Source organism: Falco peregrinus, chromosome 7, assembly GCF_023634155.1.
Source record: "Falco peregrinus isolate bFalPer1 chromosome 7, bFalPer1.pri, whole genome shotgun sequence".
Classification (NCBI taxonomy): domain Eukaryota; kingdom Metazoa; phylum Chordata; class Aves; order Falconiformes; family Falconidae; genus Falco; species Falco peregrinus.
The window spans coordinates 81,401,328-81,420,418 of record NC_073727.1 but is presented as its reverse complement, the minus strand read 5'-3'; the positions used below and the strand labels follow the sequence as shown (position 1 = coordinate 81,420,418).

Genomic DNA, 19,091 nt, shown 5'->3' with positions numbered 1-19,091 from the left:
AACTGTACAAGACTCGCACAGAAATGTTTAAAGTTCCCAAATACAGGATCAGTGCAATGTTAGTCTTCCCTGCAAACCAGACAGCTCCACCAAACAAAACCCAAGTAAAGTCTTCTAAACCTTCCTTCCCCTCTGCCAGCACAACTCATCCCCCCTACTCAGTACGCAGTGCTCCACTCACAATCAGCTAGGAAACTATTAAGAAGTATGAAGGCCACTCTGCAACTTAGGGAAGAGCTTCTCAGGAAAGAAGAAAAATTAAAAAGCAGGTGAGGTAATTTAACAGCTCACTGCCCTAGGACAAAAGTTTCACCTTTCTCGGTCCCCTGCTCCTCAGCTCAGGCAGTACCAGCCCCAGCATCTGCAAACCAGCTCACTGCACTGCAACAGCAGAAAAATATCCCTGCTGAAGTGCATGGTTTAATCTACTTATTCCTCCCAGTTCAAAAAGAAAATGGATGAGCTCCACTGCCATCATAAGATAGAGGTAGAAAATGTATCCACAAGAAGGCAGAGGTAACAGCAGAAACTCCTCGAGTCAACAGCAAGTTGTTACCTTGGCTCTCCACATCTCTGAAAATATGTGCAAATGATGCAGTCTAAGAAAACCAATAGAGATCAGACAGTTCAGGCAGACTTGTATTCAATTTGTAACATACAATATTCATTTGTAACATACAATAATTTCTTAGACATAAAGGTTTCCCTCTACTAAAACCAAAATATTTGGTGCAGAAATATGAATATCTGAAACATTAATTAAGGACATTTTCTTAATGCCTCAGGTTTAAAAACTCAGACCTTCCAAAACCTAATGGTTTTGAGATAGCTTTGAAGATTTTGTTCAATATTTCTCAAAAGTCAGCAGGTTTTCTCATGTCTCCCAGCTGATATTACCTGTACGATTTTGCAAAAAAAACCTCAAAACACATACAAGCATGGCCTCAAATGCCTGGACACAATCTGAATCCAGATGCTCAAAACCAATCTAGAAAATTGTAGCTTTTAACTTCAAAGAATAAGGATACATTTTTAAACATTTCAAAAAGAAGCAAATGCATACAGTGTTCATCAAACAACAGTATTTTTTGTTGTCATGTTTGTGCAAAACAAATGAGAAAAAGGGAAAAACACAACAGAACCTCCATCAGCATAGCTTCTGGAATTGATTACCAGCATTTGTTTGAGCTATTTGATGTCAAGGATGGTTGAGAGCACATTTCCCAGCTGTAAAAATAGGGCACTTCATGTGGATCACGAGATTTGACCAGTATGACCTTAATGATTTAGGTAACACTCTTCTAGAACAATGACTTTTAACTGCTGTTTTGGCAGCCCCCAGAAGGGGATTAAGAAAAAAATACTCCAAAGATCACAGAGATATGAAATTTCTGACAGAATCCAGGTGCGGCAGAATCATAGCATCATAGAATCATTTAGACTGGAAAAGACCTTTAAGATCATTAAGTCCAACAGTTAACCCAGGACTGCCAAGTTCACCTCTAAACCATGTCACTAAGCACCACATCCACACATCTTTCAAATACCTCCAGGGATGGTGACTCAACCACCTCCTTGGGCAGCCTGTCCCAATGCTTGACCACCCTTGCTGGGAGGATTTTTTTCCTAATACCCAATCTAAACCTCCCTGGTGCAACTGGAGGCTGTTTCCTCTTGTCCTGTCACTTGTTACCTGGGAGAAGAGACCAACCCCCACCTGCCCACAGCCTCCTCTCAGGGAGCTGTAGAGAGCGATAAAGGTCCCCCCTGAGCCCCCTTTTCTCCAGACTAAACACCCCCAGTTCCCTCAGCTGCTCCCCATAGACCTTGTGCTCCAGACCCTTCCCCAGCTCCGTTGCCCTGCTCTGGACACGCTCCAGCACCTCAGTGTCTGTCTTGCAGTGAGGGGCCCAAACCTGAACCCAGGATTCGAGGGGCGGCCTCACCAGTGCCCAGTACAGGGGGACAGTCACTGCCCTGGTCCTGCTGGCCACACTGTTGCTGATACAAGCCAGGATGCTGTTGGCCTCCTGGCCACCTGGGCACACCGATGGCTCATGTTCAGGTGGCTGTTGACCAGCACCCCCCAGGCCCTTTCCCACCAGGCAGCTTTCCAGCCGCTCTTCCCCAAGCCCGTAGCGCTGTGTGGGGTTGTGGTGACCCAGGTGCAGGACCCGGCACTTCTCCTTGCTGAACCTCATGCAGTTGGCCTTGGCCCATCAATCCAGCCTGTCCAGATCCCCCTGCAGAGCCTTCCCACCCTCAGGCAGATCAGCACTTTCCCCCGACTTGGTGTTGACTGCAAACTTACTGAGGGTGCACCTAATCCCCTTGTCCAGGTTGTTGGTAAGGATACTAAACAAGAACTGAGCCCGATCCTGGCCCTGGAGAACATCGTTTGTGACCAGCCACAAACAGGATTTAACTCCGTGCACCACAACTCTTTGGACCAGGCCATTCAGCTAGTTTTCATCCAGCAAACAGTACACCTGTCCAAGACATGAACAGCCATTTTCTCCAGGAGAATGCTGTGGAAAGGGTCTAAAAGGCTTTACTGAAGTCCAGGTAGACGAAATCCACAGCCTTTCCCTCATCCACTAAAAGCCTCACTAGAAGCTTCAGAGGATCCAGAAATCAAAACGACGAAATGATTTTTACAAGGTAATGAGTGAAACTGACCTCACAGCTGACATCACAGGTTCAAACCATGTATGACGTACCTGTTTGTAGTCAAAGTGCAGTCAAGACACTCCATATCAAGACCATCAAGAAAGGCAACCAAATGGAATTGCCTGAATGAGTGAGAAGGACCAGATACAGCTGGAGAAGAAATGCACTGAGCAGTCATTTCCACTTAGTGCTTTTATTTAATTAACTTTCTTGAAGAAATTTCTTATTTTCTCAACAACATTCCCAAGAAACAGGCACAACCGAATTTAATGCAACCTGCTATAGATCATTAGGATTCATCCAGGTAATAAAAGAAAAAAAACACCCCAAACTTAATTAGATCAATTTAGATCAGTTGCTATAAAATCCATGGGTTTTGTTATTTGGCACATTTAAACCTATTAACCAGTTAATCAATTAGAGAAGAGGATAACATGAAATAGTTCTTAAGCGTGCTTCAAAGATACTTAAATCTTCTTATATTTTTTTCTTCTAATTCAAACACCGTCTGTGATGAAGAGCAGCACCTTTAAAGCCTTCCTCCAACTCTAGCCAAAATCCATCATCATTATTATTATTATTAATCTGTAACCTTGAAGATACATCTCCTTGTTCTTCCAAGGCCAAGGAAAAACATTTTCTTCTTGTACATCTTTACAGCTTTCCTCTATATGCTCATAGTACCAGCCACACAGAAATTCCGTGAAGCTTTAAACAAACCCTTTGCCAAACAAAAACCAGTAAGGATCATGTAATCACAAATGAAATATACACAATATTTACATGGAAAACAGACTACAGAATTCTTCAAGCTAGCAGAAAAAGCTGTAATACACAGTCACTGGAAACAGAGGTCACACAGACTAGAAACAAGCACTATTTTAAACAAAGACCATCAATCATTTTAAAATCTTATGTAGAATTACTTTTAACCAATAACATGGATTTCAAATTAGGACTAGATTATTTTTTTTCTTCTTAGTTCAGTATTTCTCAGTCTGATTTCCAAGACATCACACCCAGTCTGCAAAGCAGCTACCTTTTTTATTTACTTGTAGTACATACACAGACACAGCCAAAGGTAAGTGCTAGTGCCCTCTGCCAGAAATACTTCAAGGTCAATTCCTGGGCTGGTTTCAGCATTTGCAGATATTGCAGTACTCAGAAATGTCAATCATGTCAATCAAAAGGTCTAGGACACAGTTCAAAAAGCCACATGCAAAGTCTTGGGATAAAAACATTTAATTAATGCATTTCTGATTACAAGCAAGACCCTCACAGTTGACTGCCAAACAGTGAACCATAAAACTGTCCCTGATTACTTTTTTTTTTTTTATGGAAAACTACACGTTACTAGTTTTAAAAGGATGGAAAATACAATTCTAAACCAAAGGGACTGATTAAAGCTGCAGAAAAGACTGTGCCGCTATTGAAGGAAAAATTGTGGGAACACGTGGAACTTATCACCAACGGATCCACAAGAAGACAACCTGAGGACTCCCTTGCTCAGGGCTTTACAAAGCATCCTCTTCAGCTTTCTGGACTTCTGGTCTACAAATTTCAAACTCAAATTCACTCAAGCACTCTATCTGGAACTCCAGTCTAGAGATCTTCAGCACCTCCTATATTCCAGCAAATATATTCTTTATTGCAGATGCACACAGTCCATATATCCCCTTGTAAATTCATCCAAAATTTGAGCTCCATAGAAGCTTAATTAGAGTGATCAGGAAATTCTACTCAGAAGTCTGATATGACCAATTCAAACTCCTCCTTGATATTGAAAACACAGAAATATTTCAAAACTGCTTTCAGGATGAGTATTTCTTCACACTGTCAAAGGATCTAAGCACTCTCTTGGAGGGCAGAGGGTTAATACTAAACTCCTCATAGATTTCCTGTATTTCCTCTCCGGAGTAAAAATCTTCCTCAGGGAAGAGTTTTTGGTTTTGAATTATTCATGGGAACTAGAAAACTACAAGCTTATGGGTGCCCAACATCAGATGATTAGAGACCTTCTAAGGTCATCTTAGAAAAAATTCAAAACAGTGTAAAAGAAAAAATTACGTGTAGAATCTGACTACAATGAAGAACTCAGAGGGTTAATTCAAGTCAGGCACTTCCTCAGGAACCAGAAAAGCCCAGTTCCTTTGCCTGGTGCTGAAACAGAGTGAGCAATAAACACATGGGGTTCACTTGGTGCTGAAACAGACCGAGGAATAAACACATGGGGCTCAGTCACCTTCCAGAGACCTGTATGAAGTCTTGAGGCAAGAACTCAAGAATAACTGAGTTCAAAAAGGAAAAGATAGTAAAAAGCAGCCCAAGTGACATAACTCACTGAACTAAAAAAAAGCCAAAACAAAACAAGAAAAAACACAATCAACACACAGACCCATTTTGCAAAATGCATCAACAGATGAATCAGTACCCTCGTCACACAACGTTAATGGAGACGCCACCTCTCTTTACAAAGACGCATATTCCACCCTTCACAATAGCATACTTGCCTTCAATTACAGGGATGTACACATTTCCTTTTATTGATTGAAGGACACAAGGTCTGAAAAATTATCTTATTATTTCTATTAATAAATAGAGGATATTTAAAAGAAGCACTTAACCATAGTTTAGAAGGCTGAACTATAAACGCAGAGTACATTTTTTGCCACAGTATCCCCCCAAAAACAAAAGCAGATGATCTTTCTTTCTTTGTACACAGAAAGAAAATTAGTAATATTAACCATCAATCTAACATTGCATTTTGGTACTGATGCTCTGTTAAAAGGAAGTTCCAGTTTCTGCTTTATTTAGGTAACTAGTAAAAAGAACTTTCTAGCTATAATGGTTTACTCTGACAAACTTTAAAAAAAAATATAAATGCTTTTTGAATAACTCCATTAACTTGGAAACAACAAGGAAAACAAGAAATTAATCAAATGTCTTCTCAAATGCCTGCACAACCAGCAACAGCCATTTCCTATACTCCCTTCCCAGCCAAGGGTGAGACGTGCTGGCTAACCTCCCAGTGTTATGACCTGTGAAAGATACAGATCTAATTTTGCTAAAAGAAAAACACCACTGCATCTGGTCTGTTAAGAGATAATAAATATTTAATATTGTTTTTAGAAGTGACAATTTACCAAAATTTGCTGACGTTCAAGTTTAAGCGCACAAAAGAGAAGCATAGATATATTTCAAAGGTTATCAAACAAGTATTTGGTTTTCCAGCTTCCACTCTGTAAGAGTCATTCAAGTTTTACTGGATGCTGTAATTTAACTCATTTCTTCATGCGTCCAGCAACCTGCACTGTGTGATGATCCTCCTCTGATATGGAACCTTTTGACATAATTCTAGAAATACAGAGTGTGCCCTGCAGTAGCAGCCTAGGAAGCCCTAATGCACCAGGTGTGGCTCCAGAGGCAGATCCTGAGCCACCCTGGAAGTGCCCTCAGAGTGACGCAGCCTCCCTGCAGAGCCTTTGCTGCTGTGGGTCTCGACTACTTTTACACTGAAAAACACAAGGGAAGGGAGGGACTCATTTTCCGCTTGGCCTGCCCTTCTGTTATAGCAGTGCAATAAAAGATAGGCCTTGACTGTAGCGAATGACTTTCATCTTTGATAACCGGCTTCTTCCCTTTCTCTTGACATCCTATAATTTCTGTCTTCTCCCAGCCTCAAATTGCTTTTTTTCTTCTCTCTAGAGAAAACTTTTTTTTTTTGCTCTCTAGACAGAAACACGTTTATTGTGAAAACTGTCAGCTATCAGCAAGTCAAAGAACACAGAAACGGCAGGATCACTGAAGCTACCGAGGAAAAAACATAGCAGCAGAAAGCGCCAATCCTAGAAAATCACTGCTGGTGCTATTCCATGTAAGAAAAACTCCTTGAAATGCTCGACAGCTTTTGTTTTTGAGGAACTCCTGGAGGCCAGGAGCCTTCCATCCTGCCAGGGGAGCAGTGCTGGTCCTGCACCGTGCCGTGCCTCTGAGCCCAGCTAGCCAGCGAGGCTCTGCCTGGAAGGTGAACCACATCTCCTCAGCCTCCTCCATGCAGCATGACCAGAGCTCGGCAGCCACTGTTCCAGATCATGCTTTCCCTACATCACATGGCTGCTTCTGCTTACACCACCCTGGTCATCATCAGCATTAATAATTCTGTACCACTGGTTGTTACTCTCCTTCTCAAGTCCTTCTACTCTAAACTTCCTCCCTCTTACACATTAAGCTGCACCTAAAATTACCTTGTAAAGCAGATCTTCATCTCAATGCAACAGTATTCCCCTCACTTCCATTTTTCCCCAAAACAGGAAAACAGATTGCTGCTTTGGTCTAGGAATCTAGTGAATCCACATGCATTTTTTGGTGGCAAATGGCATAGGGCTTTCTTTGCTAGGGTGCTCCTGAAACGGTGACATGGTGCTTCTGCTGACCCAGAACAAGATCAGTGCGACGCCATCCGGTGCAAAGACCCCTGTGAGTAGTCAAAGCTAGGAGCAGAACAGCAACCCACAACAGCCTGCAACAACAACAACAAAACTCCTTCCTTCCTGCTGATTTGCATGGGGAGCGAGCACACTCGACTGCAGGGCTTCCCAGGTTCTGCTGTGCACACATAAGCAAAGTTTGCTGCGAGAGGAGCGTCCCCCACAGCAAATGTGTCCTCCACTTCACTCTCCCAACCTCTGGTTGACGAGCAAGGTTAATTGTAGGTTGACAGCTTCCAAGTAATTACAGCCATTCCCAATCCAGTGCTTAGTGGTATGACATTGGTCATGCTCAACAAGGGAAGGCAGAGTAGAGAAAAATATGAATTTTTATTAAAACTCTTTCCAGTTTTCAAATTCTGCTTGTACCAGATGTTCTGCCCTATATCTCTCCACTGCCTTTCTCACTAGACACCAAAACTGGCTGCCAAGTAAATAAAAAGCCAGCATCTCTTTCATCCTCAGAAAACCGTACTGAAGGAGCCAGTTTTACTTGCTCTATTGTACAAACTCCATTTGCAATCTGTCTTGGTATATGCAGTCCACAAAGAGCATGCGAAGCTGCATGCTCATTTGTAGGACTGACGCCATGCAAATCCTTCTCATTTCCAGCAAGTTGTGAAACACAAAAGGCAGGATATCCTGCAAGTAACAAAGTAAAAGAAAAAAGAAAAAAAGAAAAAAAAAAAAAAAGGGGGGGGGGGGCGGGGGGAAGAAGGCGGCAGGTGTCCTGACTTACGCAGGGCTTCTTCAAGGGCAGCAGCTGATTCTGAAAAATGAAGTCTGATTCAGAGGAAGCCACCCACAAATACCTGCACTGGAAGCACCAAGGACCCAGATCACAACTCCACTGCAGCCTGGATCCCAGAGTGATCCGGGAGACAAACAATGGACAAGACACAATGCAACCCAGGAAGCCAATCCAGGTGACACGCTAACAGCATACACTGGAGTATTCATTACATTTTACACTTCGGTGAACTCAAAATGCTATCACATGCATCTGGGTCAAAATTTGACTGCCATTCCATCCAACAGTACAAAGAGGTACTATCAGCTATCACCAAACCAAGGTCTACATCTCACCTATGACTCGCTACAGCCTGAAGCACCCAAGCTCCACACCAAGCCATTCCTGTCCCAGCTGGGTCAGGGGCCTTGGAGAGGAGAGCCCTGATACCTGAAAAAAGAGGAAATCCTCCCTCAGCTACAGGAAGATCTTTAAAAAAACCCTTTGCTCTTCTCCCACATTTTCTTCTTGTTGGGATGGGAATATATGTAAAGACCTTGACAAAGGTACAATAATAGAGAAGGCACTTTAGTTTTTCTAACTTACCTAAGTACTAGTACAAGCTTGTAGCTTATATTAAAAGTTCAGCATAGCCCAAACACTTGCAGGAGATGCTTAAGGGAAGTGGTGATGTGGCAGAAAAAAAAGGAAAAAAACACCCTCCTTTTTTCAACAGCAGTAACCTGAAGACTGCTAAGACATGCGCTTCAAAAACTAACAGCCCCACACAAACATAAAACTTTGTTTAAATGCTTGCTAACATCACTACGCCAATTCCTCACAACATAAAATTGTTTTTCCTACAAACGTGGCTACTATTTCATATTTGACTTGGTTCTCCTGTATCTTCAGGTGTATGGTAGTTAGACGGCTTTTCAAACTGAAGCAAAGGCCTGAAAAAAGTAAAATTAAATACTCGGAAAAAATCCTGTATTTATCACACAGATGTGCTTACCATATTGTCAGACCGGAGACTACCTGTTAAGAGTTTTGTTGGTTTGCCTGCCTATAAGATGTTCATCAAAAAAATTAGGCCATGAATTTAAAATGGAGTAGCTGATCACAATAAAAACAAAGCCACACAAGTCTCATGGACAGCTGTGTCTTGCCCATTCAAATTTCTCCATAAAGCAGCTGCAGTGGAGGAAGTAACAGATCCTTTTGAGAAGGCTGCTATCTTACCTGGATCCCCTCAAAACTCCCTGGCCATTTCCAAAAAGACAACTGATGGAAATAAAGAGAAGCTGCTAGAGAGAACACACAGAGTCCTAGGAAAACATGAGCCAATTAGCTTTCATTAATTATAACTAACCACAGTTCAGCACACCTTCTGTTGTTGCTCCTAAACCTTTATCTGTCTTGGGGTGAAATACTTTGCCAAAATTGTGAGGCCTCATGCTCTTCTTACACCCACGGCAGGCACACCCAGGGTCAGTGCCTAGGCATGTATAGGGATCAGGCAGCATCTTCCAGCTGAGGATAAAAATATGGCTTTGAAGTCCAGCCCGGGCATGGTAGCAAGAGCAACCCTGATGCTACCCTGTTTTGCCTCCAAGCAGCCAAGCCAGCATTTTTCTTCCACTACAGGTGTTCCCTCTTGAATCTGCTGGGGTCCCTTTGGTCCTCTCAGCTCCCCAGCCTTTCCCACCTTGGCGTCATCCTTCAGCCTTCTTCTGTTCCTGAAGGAGCTCACATCATACTCCTCCTCCTCCTCCTCCTGGCAGTTTCTGTCTCCCCTGCTTCTAACTCCTCCCTAGGGCTAAAGCAGCAGAGTCACTAAGCAAACACGCCAGCAACATAAAGTGGCCTTTGTCCGCCCTCTTCCCTCCCACAGGGGTTTGTAAAGAAACCAGGATTAACACAGAAAACAACTCATCTCAAACTGCCAGTTTCTTTGAAACTATGCAAATTTCCACTTCCATCTGATGCACTCAAGCAGTCAGTACTTATTACTTAGATGAATTCCTATTTTTTTAGTAAAAAACAAAAATTAAAAAAAAATCAGGAATAGAGCTGCATTTTTTTAATGAGATAAAGAAAAATAAAATTCTCCTGCTACAGAGCTCAGTAACTGATCCAGGACCGTAAGAGAAGGGTTTGCAACAGAAGCTGCAAAGAGAAATTTAAAATAAAGTTTATGAACCAGCCTAATATCTCAAATATCTGCCTACTACCATGAATAAACACACAACTCAACAGATGCAAAGAAGCTGAACCCCAACGCTCATTAAAAAAAGTACTTTCCATTCCAAGCTAAAAGAAATCTGATATAATATTTTAAAAAATACATACAGGTATGAAAAATTTTGAAAGGTTGCAAGGATTTAGAATGAAATAAAATAATACGTAAGAGTATAAGGTCAACATATTATTTATATTTATCATTGCTGCTTTGGTGTTGAATATCTATAATTATAATTTAGCACGTAACACAGAAATACCCATAGTATTAGATGCCGCATCATCAAAAGACGGCATTTTCATTTACAATAGGAAAGACTGTTACAGATCCAAGAAAAGCAGCTACTTGGTCCACAGCACTGCAAAAGCCATGTTCTGTGGGTGTTGACCTTTTGAGCAAGACATGACTTGTAAGCATGATAACAGGCTAAGAGGCTTTATGGCTAAGATTCCTCTCCCTAGGTTAGTAAGAAATAATGTTTTTCTTTGGAGGAATGTAGAACTCCAAAGCAAAACATAAAATCTAAGATTTGTTTCAGATTACCATCAGAATATGATACAAAACATATTTTAACAAGCATCCTTCCCCTATGCAAAGCTTAAAATTTTTTCTTCTATAAATGATCTAGAAGAATACTAAGGTGTTACACCACTTTTTCAAAAGCCCATAATGTATCTCCAAACACCTCAATAAAAAAAATATTTTAATATATGACATCCATGCAGTGAACCAAAAACTATCTCAAGGTCCATATAATCTGACATTGAGTGTCTGACCACGACTAATTTCAGCTGCTTGAGAAGATGCCAGAGTACTGTAATAGGATTACAGTTGAAGATGAAGATCACCACACCGCCTCTGGAACTTCTGTGTCTTCTGTACACTTGCAGTTAAATGCTTTGTTCCCAACAGTTCCAATTCAAGACAACTATGACAGACAAGCCCATTTCTCTTCTGTTTCCCATGAACTTTGAAATTTGAAACAATGTTCTTAAACAGTTCAGTTACTGAAATCTGTAAAAAACATTAAAGTCTCCAAGAAACTTTTTCTGCAGCAAAGAGCATACAAGGACAATGAAGCAATGATACAACATGCACATATATTCCCACAAATGAATACATAGCTGTCAAGTCTATTTTAAAAGAAAAAATTAAAAGAGGAAGAGAAAACAGGCCTGGCAGCATGCTCACCAAAAGGCAACCCAAAAAGTACGACGAAAGGAGAAACAGCATCCTCATAACACTCCTTGCAGCACAGCAGAGATACAACACGCTTCAGATTGCCATTTGTGTACCAGGCACCTGCCAAAAAGGCTTGCTTCATGAACACCGCGAAGCCTTTAAAGCAATCAGCAAACACTGCAAAAATAACAACTTATTAGGAGCCCATAAAACGAGACAAAGATTTATCTCATTAGTTTTCCTATTTTTGTAAAGGATCACAGGTAAGAAAAAAAAAACAAACACAAAAAAACCCCAAAAAACATAAAAGAGATTCTTCCCCACTCCCAAAACTACCACATGTACTAAATCCAAGTATTATCTTTATGCAGTAATAACAGCCCATGTCTTCTTAGGGCCCTCTGAAGTCCGTGATCTTTTACAGTCCTTTCCAGTCCTACTGTTATTACTCTGACATTCCCTACATACACTCTTTATGTCCACATTTCTCTCTGCAACAGGGCTATTGGAGGTGTTAGTGTACCTTTTGGTAGAGGCAACAAAGGGTTACACAGGTTTAAGAGACTGCAAAAAATGCTGTAGTTTTCTAAGAGAGGGTGGGCTGAAAGGGTAACAGCTTACCACCCCGAGAAGGGTAAACCTTTCACCTGCCTCCCCTTCATTTTTGCTCCTCGCTACATGTTCCTGCTGCCCCACTGCATAAGCTCGGACATGCGTGATGTCCCTCTGCAGCAAGGATAGGGAGAAAGGTGATGGGCAGCGGCACTGCCGGGAAGGGAGCAGAGGGGAAGGTGCAGCCATGAAAAGATTTCCTCTTTTCAGGGGACCAGCTGGTAATTACCTCAGTCCAACTACTCACAAAACTGCAAACCTAGAAAATAATTGAAATTGAAGTTCCTAAAAATATTTGTCAGATTGTTCATTCCTGAATGCTTTGAGTGCTGTCCTGGAAACTCTGCGGTACGTAAAAGCAGGGCCCAAAGCACAGGAGGTTACCGCACACCATTAAACATCAAACCAGCAGAGCAGCTACAGGGCATCCCCCTCCCAAAACTCTTCAGTGCCCCCGCTGAAACGCAGAGTGCCACTGTGGGCAGATTCACAGGTTCATGCTATGCCTGAACACAGAGACACCCAGCCAAGAAAAAGGATGATGGAGCAAAACAGCCAACCTTTACCACGGAGGATTTCAGGAAAGACTTTGCTATCACCTCCGCAACTATACAGCGGGTGCGATGGGCTGCACTTGAATAAATCAGGGAAGAACAAAGCACAGATGGGAACTCAGAAGGGGTGTCATCACCCCACTGCAGACACGGCCTCCCTCACAGGTCGTGCCAGAGGACTGGAGAAGTACGCGTTTCCCTCCCATGGGCAGCTTCTTCTGGAACAGGGCTGTTGCACTATCACCTTTCAGTCAGGTTGCTTTGGATCTGGGTCACTAAGAACTAACCTGAGATGACCAAAACCGGCTGGGTGTCACAGCAACAAAGAGGGCAGAGCACATGAGAGGGACAGACTTCCGGACCATATAAATCACAAGCTGGACTAGCTCAAAATACAAAACGTAACGATACTTACACAATTTCAGATCAGGCCTGAAGGATCCACAGAAACACTTAGATACAATTCCCAAAGTTTCTGCTACCGATATAGCCAGAGATCTTGCTGATATTCAAGAGATTTTGTGAACCACTGACTTTGTTACATTCCCTGCTTCGATTTCCCTGCCCCCCCCAAATTTCAAATGAGTCTGCTAAATCTTGTTAATGACAAAGAAAACAAGTTTGTTCACAAATCATTATCCACTACATAAATAATACTCTTAATTTGTCTGTTCACAAAATAAATTCAGCAAGCTTTTTCAAAGCATACTGCTTGGGAAAAAAAAAAAAAAAAAACCACGAAAGAAAAGTTTTATGTTAAAAAAGGCCTTTTGTTGAGCATTTGCAAATCCAGGGTTCACGCAGACTTCCAGCTGAAAACTCTTGGAATTTCTCCATTGATTTTTCTGAGAGCAGACCAAAGCCCAGAAGGTGCACATACAGACACAGCCACCGCAGCTCCAGCAGGGCTCACGACACCTCCATTCAGCACTGCCAGGGCTGGATCCCAGTTTGAAGACTGGCCCCATTCTGCCTTTACCACTCGGAGATCAGGTGAGCACAGCAGCAGGAGCACTGTGAGCGGCACATACGAAAAGTTGAGTTTTAACTCCAGATGTCTCATCCATCTGTCATTCCCTGGAGCAAGCAGAAACTACCCGTCATCCACCCACTTGCAGAATGAGAAGCATTCAGCTGACCAGGAAAGACCCCTGGCTTGACAGAACTGCTTTGGGAGTGGTGTAAACCCTGGGTACGGCCTGCAGCACAGCCACAGCAGCACCCGGCTAACCCAGCGTTCGCGCATGCTGTGCTGCTGACAGCAGCTGCAATACAGCTCACAGAGCTCCAGCATGCCTACAGGAGCGGCAGCCAGCACCGTGCCCGCAGGGTAAATGCCACCTGGCCACAGCTCGCTCCCTTTTCACCAGAAAATCTTAGTCTGCTCCCAAACCACCACACCAAGCAGTCCACAGGTGGCAACAGGCTTTGCCTTTGAGCTGCGGCACGCAGCACAGTGGCAGGACCGAACCAAACCCGCCGTTCCTGGCCAAATCACCCTCTGCTCTCTTCTTGCATGCTGTTCACAACAGAAAAAGCATAAACTAGCTTTGGCTAAATCAAGTTTTTTAACTGGTGTTCTAAGATAGTCGCTTACTGAAAGACAGAATCAGCATGCTCTTTCCAACAGAACACATACTATTAACTATGTATGGTCATTACTTACAGAAATCATACTACCAGAGATTAAAGAGCCCAGGGATTTCTTCTTCTTGCCATCAGAACCTTAGCAAAAACCATGAAGGGTGCTGATACTTCACATTTAGCTTCACAAAACTGACAACTCTAGGGGAAAAAAAAAAGTTTCATCCCCAGGATCTTCCTGAGTGTTCTTTGTATTATTATAGTGTCTACCAATACTTAAAGAATGTAAGTCTCAGTCACCAGTATTTACTACAAACATCACAGTTATTCCAAGAAACAGCAAAGCAAAACACTAAATAGATGGCATACTATGTTAAAATGTTGTCATTTTTCTCTTCCCCTGAGTACTTTAAAAAACGGATTAAAAATGAGGGTATCTAAAGAAACATACACCACTTAACAAGTCTGACTTTTCTTTTTTTTTTAATAGACTGACAGTTCTTTAAAAGCGTTTCAGAACAGAAGATGCTGTAACATTTGGACAGAGGTTATGAAGCCACATACAGTATATACTAAAATAGATGATGAATACCTCAGGTGTCCCTCTCATTTTCCTGGTTTAAATCACAATACGATCCTACACCTACACTTCCTAAGGGATTACAGGCTGCGCTCCTAAACCACAACATTTTGCTGTCAAACGCAATAGTTTGCTGCAACACTATTTTAAAACCAAATGCATTAAGCTGTGACATCAGATGACCAACAATAATTGAAAGATTCTAGGTCTTTATCACGGAAACTGCATTTCTTTTGAGTACTAAAATTACTCTTTCCACATCAACTCAGGCCAGAATACAGACAGCACCTGACAAAATCATCACGTTCAACCCCCTGCACGAGAACAAGTAAAATAGTCATGAGGAAAGTCTTTAATATATCCTTAACACAAGTCCTATTATGACTTTCAAAAACCTTTGCAAAAAGAAGATTGTGCAACCTCAGCTTGCTCCATTTTTCCCCAAAGCATATCAGACTAAGAACTACATCAAAATTCTGACACAAATTAGTTTTACCTTTTTCACTATAGTCACTGGCAGGACACAAAGCACTAATTTTAAGACTATAGCATCTTCTTGTCCCCTCATCTCATCCTCTTTCTGCTGGAAGTGAACTTGTCCAGCCTTTGTAGAACACACTTCCCAAACACACATGGTCTCTGTAGACGATACTTTCCAAACCCTTCCTAAACCTTGACGACCATTTCTGCCAGATTGTGACATTTGCATTTATCTTTTTAAGGGCTGTGGCCAAAACTGAACGCATTATTCTGTTAACTTAGGTTTCACTAGTAAGAAAAGTTAAATGATAAACTTCAACAGCACTGCATCTCACTGTTTACCGCGATCCCCCATAACCCTCAGATCTGCTTCCACGGTGCTGCTGCCAAGCTGACTTTACCTATCTGCATTATGGGACCTCCTTCCTGGAAACAGTATAAGATATACTTATTAAATTATTATATTATTACAATGAATACAGTCATTGAATACATCACAGATCTCTTGCCTTCCAAAACAGAGCTTCAAAAATAAGGCCTGAAATGCCTCCTTGGTCTCCTTCAGACTCTGTGCTAATTCTGTTGATCAAAGACATCAATGAAAACACAAAGGTGCCTGAACTGGCCCCAGCACCACTTAAGCTGACTTTCCAGTTTGATGGCAACTCATAATCACTTAGTGAGAATAATCACCCAGAGCTGCTATCTCTAGACTTGGTCTCTTTGGCTCCGCTGTTCTCAAACACTTCAGATGAATAAACAATTTTCCTAAGAGCAGCCCTACTGGGTCACACGGCTGGTCTGTTGTCTCCGATATGCTGCCTGAAGTAGTCAATGCCTAAAATTAATAAAAAAACCTGGTAATTACTTGACGGTACTTTCCCAGTATATTCTCCCAGGCTTAATGTGACCCCCTGAACCACAAGAGGTACTCTGTAAAAGTCAGCCTTAGTGGATTTTTCTTCCATCAATTTGTCCAGCTGCTTTTCGAGCCCCTGTAAACTTTCAACATCCACACGCTTCAGAAAGGATTTCCAGAGCTTAACTAACTAAGCACTGGGTCAAAACCCAAACACACTCCTTCTGTTCATTTTGAACGTGCCAGCTTAAACTGATGCTTCCACATTTTGTACTGAAAGTGACAATAAATAGTCCCTACGCAATTTTGCCACACCACTCATGAGACTGTCAACATTTCTAAAACTTCAAAACTTTCCTCAGACCAGAATTATCAAATACCAAGAGAATATGAAGGTTAGATTAGGTCACAAAGCCTTCGCCACCCCTGCAGACCAGGCACAAGGAAGCACAGCTTCACCTTGCTTACAGGAACATTATGGTTAATGGGCCAAAATACCATCCCAGTATCAAAACAAAGGCGAATGCAATCCCGATCCAAAGGATGCAGTACTTAGTGCAGATTATACATGAATGCCCACTCGGGCTAGAAATGTGGGGGTGGGGAAATTACTTCAATTTACAATTTCTGCAAGCTAACACTGACGCGGTTTTAACTCAGAAAGCTATTGAGCCTTGCAGCAAATTTTACTGCCTTTATGTTCATGCCGCTGGCTTTATAGTTTCACAGTCAAGGGCATAACTGTACCATCACTGAATAGTTTATTAACTTACACGCATTAAAAGCACATCCACTAAAAATACAGTCAAGCTAAATCCTAATTTCTGTTAGATAAAACTGCATTGCAAAGTTTCTAACTTGTGCTCTGACAATTTTTAGATTTACTCTCCCACCCCAACAATACTCAGATCTTTCTTTAGCAGTTATTTTATAAATAGCATGCTTTAAAACTGTGCTAACTTACAAGTCAGCTATATGGTATTTAAACAAATATCAGAAGAAGACATTTGCTTGTATTTTTAAATCTGCACAGAGATAATTTTAATCGTTAAATCATTTCTACTGTCATCAAGCTTTTTTCCCCAAGTACTCCCCTCCGTCTTGAAGAAAAAAGTACTGATGACACTTAACTCATGAGTTCACCTCTACCCTGTTAATTAGTCACATTTGCAACAGAAGGACTCAGCCCCACGGCCAACCTTTGTACTCCGATGGCTGTGAACCCAGTTCAGAGGCCGCTCCGCAGCCCAGCGATGCTCGCTGAACTGTAAGAAACTGGATCGCCTCAAAGTTCCTTCCCTTCCGACAGCAAGACAGGACACGAGTCACGACGCACTGCTTCCCTCCACCTTTGTAAAAAAGGGCTGACAAGCAGCAATATTTAGGTGAAATACCATCCTTTTATACAATCTGTAATCAACTAAATTAGCCATCTCAAGCTTACAGGCCTCTGTGGGCATCAAGATTTACTAGGTTAGGAACCTGAGGGCCAAGTAGCAGGCAAGCATCAACAACAAATGCGCTGCACCGCAAACTGTAGCCGAGCGATGGCCCATTCCCATTCAGGTGAGGAACCTTTTGGAGTTTCCCTGCTCGGTGAGGAACGCAGGTTACAGGAACCGGGTACCGCTTTTTGGTTGTACAGGCCATTCACATATGCTGCTCTCCAAAAACGCAGCCCGCATAAGCATTTACGCAAGAAATACTCCAAGAGAAAACACTTTCCAATCGCACTACTGATCATACTGCGTTCAGCCAATCCAGGCTGTAAAAAAATTATTTTCCGTGACAAGGATAATACTACAAGCACAGAGATGTTAATGAAACACGGAGAGGAGCTCAGCATAACTCATCATCCTCTGTAAAACACCATCCCTGCTAATGGGAAAAAAAATGAAAGAGGGGAAAAAAAACCCAACAACCAAACCACAGGAAAGGAATTCCCGTGACAGTTCAGGGAAGGAAGTAAAGAAAAGCCACTGCAGACCGCTGCGCGCCCGGCTGGGAGGGCCCGGGGCCGCGCACCCACCACGGGCCGGGCTGGGGGATCCCCGCCCCAGCCGGGCGCTGCCCCGGGGCCGCCGGCGCTGCCCGAACCCGCAGACCCCGGCGCCGGGACACGCCTTGCGCCGCGCCGTCGGCGCCGGTACGTTTCCTTCGTTACCGCCGCCTGTAAGGTGAGAGTTACCGGGCGCAACAGCCGCCTCGCTCCCTCCCTCCCCGGCGCCCCCGCCCCGAGCAGCCCTTGAAGAAGCACCGGCCGCTGCAGCTCGCGTCTGCTGCCGGAGGCCGCCTGCCCCGCAGAGCCCCGCTCCCCTCCACGAAGCCTCCGGAGAACGCCCCGCCGGGGAGCCGATCGCACCTGCCGCCGGGCCGGGCCGCGCCGCCCCGCGGTCGGGCGGGAGGCGACGGGGCAGCGCGTCGCGGCCGGGCCGGGCGGGAGGGGTTGCGGAGGGGCGGCGAGGGCAGCCCAGGGCCCGCCGCGCCGCGTCCTTACCTGCTGCGGCCGCCCTCGGCGCCCGGCTGCCAGCCCTGCCGCCGCCGCCGCTGCTGCGCTGCTCTGCGCCGCCGCCCGGCACGGCACGGCACGGCACGGCCCGCCCGGGACGTCACCGCCACAGGGGCAGGCCGGGGGCGGGGGCTGCGCCGGCGAGCGCGGCGGGAGGGGGAGGCCCTGGGAGCTGGGAAGCCGGGGCCCGTCCCGCCGCCCTTCGCTCCGCACCGGCGTTGCCTGACGGGGAGGCCCAGCCTGCCGCCTGCCCCGGGGCTCCCCGCGCCCGCCCCGGCCGGTGCGGGCAGGGCCGGGCCCGGTGCCCCCCGGGCGGCCCGACCCCGCGGCCTGCGCCCTGCCGGCCCGGCGGTGTTGTTCACGGGCGGGCTCCGGGCTGCTCTGGGAGACGCTGGATTTTTTCCTTCATTTTTTCACCCACCCGGTCACGTCAAGGGTCAGGTTTGGGGTGATCTTTGTCTTTATAAACCACGGCCCCCTAAGGAAAGGTGCAGCGCAGGTGGCAGCTGCGGCCGCGGGCAGAGCTGGGAGGGCAGGGGCGGTGTGACCCCGCGGGGGCCCGGGCCCGGGGCCCTGCCCGGGCGGATCTCACACGGGCGGGA

The 19,091-nt window shown here is 44.3% G+C and overlaps 1 protein-coding gene across 4 annotated transcripts in view; it reads right to left on the bottom strand.

Moving 5' to 3' along the window:
* Positions 1–18,564, bottom strand: part of MYO6 (myosin VI) — a 118,502-nt gene extending 99,938 nt beyond the window's left edge. For all 4 annotated transcript variants that reach the window (XM_055810319.1, XM_055810320.1, XM_055810322.1 and 1 more), the window contains exon 1: positions 18,478–18,564. The gene's annotated coding sequence lies outside the window, so the exon portion shown is untranslated. The remainder of the gene's footprint in view (positions 1–18,477) is intronic.
* Positions 18,565–19,091: the final 527 nt, after the last annotated feature.